Source organism: Silene latifolia, chromosome 3, assembly GCF_048544455.1.
Source record: "Silene latifolia isolate original U9 population chromosome 3, ASM4854445v1, whole genome shotgun sequence".
NCBI lineage: Eukaryota > Viridiplantae > Streptophyta > Magnoliopsida > Caryophyllales > Caryophyllaceae > Silene > Silene latifolia.
In genome coordinates, this window is record NC_133528.1 from 85,726,530 (window position 1) to 85,730,645 (window position 4,116).

Below are 4,116 nucleotides of genomic sequence, written 5' to 3' on the forward strand. Positions count from 1 at the left end.
GGACTTGCCTTGTTCAGATCCCTGAAGTCGACGCAAACCCGAATTCTTCCGTCTTTCTTTGGTACCGGCACAATGTTGGCCACCCAATCCGAGTATTCAGACACTTTGATGAACCCAGCTTTGAACTGTTTGTCCACTTCTTCCTTGATTTTTAGGGCCCATTCAGGACGCATCCGGCGTAGCTTCTGTTTCACAAGTTTAGCCCTGGGTTTAATGGGTATCCGGTGCTCTGCGATTTCTCTGTCAATCCCAGGCATGTCTCTGTAAGACCAGGCGAATACGTCCTTGTATTCGTGGAGGAGGTCAATGAACTGTTGTCTTTCTGAGGGGTCCAGGGTTGTCCTTATCCTAAGTTCTTGAGGTGTATTTTCGGTTCCTACGTTAATAGGTTCGGTCTCCTCAATGATGGGGGTTCTGGTTTCCCGTTTGTCAAGTTCTTTGGCTAAGTGAGGTGGGTAGTCACTCAAGTCAAATTCCTCATAGTCATTCAGAATCGCATTGCAGTTAAATTGAGACGAGTCATAAGCAAACTTAGCGTTCATTAAGTTGACACGAGCGAAAAGCTCGGAAAGGACGGACATCTTGTGGTCAGTCAGAGGCGACACAACATAGGAAGTGGCCCCTGGAACCGGCTCCAGGTTGTCACCTTTCATGGGAGTGGGGGTGACCCTAGTAGAATCAGCCTCTGAGTCAGCCACGACTTTGTGATAAAATAGTGGGAATGGGACCTTGACTGGGACATCAGGAGTGCTAGGAGCTATGACACACTCTGACTCCGACTCAGACTCAAACTCAGATCCTTCTTCACTTCCCTCCTTGAACATAGGGCCTTCTCCAGTTGTTATCTTGAGAATGCGGCCTTGGCGATCGGTCCACTTGATGGTCTTCCTCCAGCCTTGGGTAGCTTTCTCCGGGTCAGTATCGGAGATCAAGGCGGTTGGATCAAATTGATTGTCTTTCAGGGCGATGTTGATGATGTCCTCATAATCGAGGTGTTTGACGTTATCTTCCCCAAAGAGGAGTGTGACAGCTTGTCCGTCGAGGCATGGTGACGGCTTGTGATGCGTGTCATTTATATGATGTTTTACACCTCATTTTACGCGCATTTCAGAGCTCATTTATGTAGTTTGTGCTACTATTTGCCCCATTTCGTCTACTTTCGTATTTTCATGTAATATTGCAGATTATTGCGGAAATGAGCAGATTTCGAGCCAAATCCGTCCCCGAGTATCTAACTTTGCATTTGACATGGAGTATTTACTCAAGAAACGAACTTGGTGCGCATTTCGAGGCCTGAAAAACAATTTTATGAAGAATTAGAAGCGGACTACCAGCTATGGTGGTCGATCGACTGCCCCATATGGTCGATCGACCAATGCACGATCTCCAGAAGCTACTGTTCAGCATAGTTCAGTCGATCGACCGGTCACCTTGATCGATCGACCAAACCGTTAATTCTGACGTGAATTAATAGAACGAGATTTCCGAAGCCCATTGTATATTAGGTTTAGGAATAAGAGTTGCGTACCCTTCCTTTATAACGTAGCTTTAGTTTTCAGAATAAGCATTCATATTTTATTCAGTTTTAGTCAGTTTTTAATCAAGTCTTTTATCAGAAAACTTTAGGGAAATATTAGCGTTTGCATTTAAGTTTAATTATTCAATACAATCGGTATTATTGCTTTACTTTCATTCGTACTTTCGGTTTCCTCCTATTCCATTCGGTATTCTTCTTCTCTTATTTCAGTTTTATTGCTTTATTTTCATTCATAGTATAGAATTGCTAGATTAGTTTCCCGAAGCCAAAATTATCGTTTTATGTTATTTGTTTGTTTAATTATTTCAAGCATGAATTCAGTAGTTTTATTCCTAAATCTTATTGTTGTTTTCATCAAAGTCATGAGTAGCTAAATACCCTATGCTAGGATGTAGAGAATCTGTAGCGTAGGCGGCATTAGAATAGTAGACCTGGAATCGCGTCACGGTCGATCGACCGCACACCCTGGTCGATCGACTGGCCACGTGAAGATTTGTTTCGTTTTAATTAATTTAATTGTTATGTTTGACGAATCGAGTGCACGCGACTAGTTGAATGTTTAGGAATTGACCGACCCAATAAAGATCGAAAGATAGGGAAGGGAGATAGCCTACCTAATTAAGACGACTAGATTAATGAGATCGAAAGATGACTTAATTTAGACTTTTAAATCACTTTTCAGGACGAAAGTTAGCATTAGTGATATAAGGGACCCGTAGCGAGATCGAAAGATGCTACCTGTGAGAGTGGACCGAGAGGACCTCTTATTTTCCCGTCTCACGTGATTGTTTTAGACCTACCTAGTATACTGCCGCCAAAACTATAGTGAACCGACCATCTTAGCACCCTTTTAATATCTGTTCCTATCTTTTAGTTTAGTTTACTTTTCATTTATTGCCTTTAGTTATAGACCAATTCAAACAAACCCCCACACACTGTTACTTTAAGACTAAAATCAGACGACTAATAATTGCATCGTCTCTCTGTGGTTCGACCCTGCTACCGCTATCTATAGTTGTAGTTGAAATTATAAATATTATCTTTGGTGCACACAACGACAGGCATCAAATTTTGGCGCCGTTGCCGGGGAGGCAATTGTTTAAAATTATTGGTTGTTTTAATTTTAGTCTTTTTCTTAGTTTAAAGGACATCTGTTCCTTAGACTATTCTCATATTCTACTTGTAGTTTCTTCTTATGCGCAGGTCACAGGGTGGTGAATTACTACCGTTCAATCCTGAGATTGAGAAGACTTTGCGTGAGTTGAGGCGATCATCTAGGGTATTGCCGACAGAGGAAGAGCTGAGTACTCTGTCTAGTTACTACGAGAACGAGCTTTTTGAGGAAGATCCACCTTCGTCACCTATTTCTACTTCTTCAGCAGAGACTGTCACATATCAAGACATGGCTGAAGAAGGAAGTATAGCCAGTCACTCTGAGCCGACAGCTGAGAATCTCTATAAGGGATTCGCATTACCAGGGACGGATAAAAAATTCGAGCCAAAGCCGTCCTATATCAACTTGGTTGAGAGAAACCAATTCGGGGGAGCTGCAAAGGAAGATGCAGCCAAGCATATGGAGACATTTATCGATTATTGTTGTTCCATATCCCCACCAACCGGTGTGACCCAAGATCAGGTGAAGGAAACTATGTTCATATTCTCACTTCGTGATGCTGCAAGGGAGTGGTACCGAGACCTGGATCGAGTTGCTAACGGGATCACTGATTGGAAGTCGCCGGCCATGGCATTCTACAAGAAATATTTCTCTGCCTCGAAGACGAATGCCATTAGAGCTCAGATCACGAGCTTTAAACAGGGTCCTGATGAGAATTTTCATGAGGCATGGGTCCGTTTCAAGAAGCTGGTGCGAACTATTCCGCACCATGGGTTCGAAAAATGGAGCCTATGCAATCAATTTTATAATGGGCTCTATGACGATCAGAGGGCTATCCTGGATGCGGCAGCTAATGGAAGATTCCAGGAAAATGTTGGGGAGACTAAGGGGTGGAAAATTATTGATGATTTGGCCACCCATAAAACTGAGTATGGAAATTCCAGGGGAAATCAAAGGAGGAGTGCTGAATCCCCTTCTGTAGCTGCATTAGAGGCTCTTACGGCGAGATTTGATAAGTACGAGTTAGGAGGAGCTTCGAAAGGAGGGATCTATCAGGTGAATGCTGTGTCAGATGGTCCTTTCGTCTGCAAGAGATGTGGAGGAGAGGGACATGTTTCAGACCATTGTCCTAATCCCAATGAGTCTTGTGCTGCCTTTCAACATTATAGGCAGACAAACACTTATTTTGAGCCGAATGTCCATCCGAACTTGAGGTGGAGTAGCCAAAATGTCCTAAATCCGACTCCACCTCCACAGCAGCAGCAGCAGCAGAATTATGTGCCCCCTCAGCAGCAATCCCAAAGTTCTGATTTCAATGAGTTGAAAAATTTGTTGCTGAAAGAGTCTCAAGCTAGAGAGGCCGGGATGAAAATGTTGGAGAGCCAAATTGCTCAATTGGCAAGCAAGAATACAACTCGAGCTCCGGGACATTTACCGACGCAGACTGATCAAAAAGAGACCCTTA

General features: G+C 43.3%; 1 non-coding gene across 1 annotated transcript; it reads right to left on the reverse strand.

Moving 5' to 3' along the window:
• Positions 1-3,320: 3,320 nt before the first annotated feature.
• LOC141650323 (small nucleolar RNA R71) lies at positions 3,321-3,427 on the reverse strand. Its single transcript, XR_012546364.1, has one exon. It is a non-coding gene; the product is annotated as a small nucleolar RNA R71 (small nucleolar RNA).
• Between the last annotated feature and the right edge of the window lie 689 nt (positions 3,428-4,116).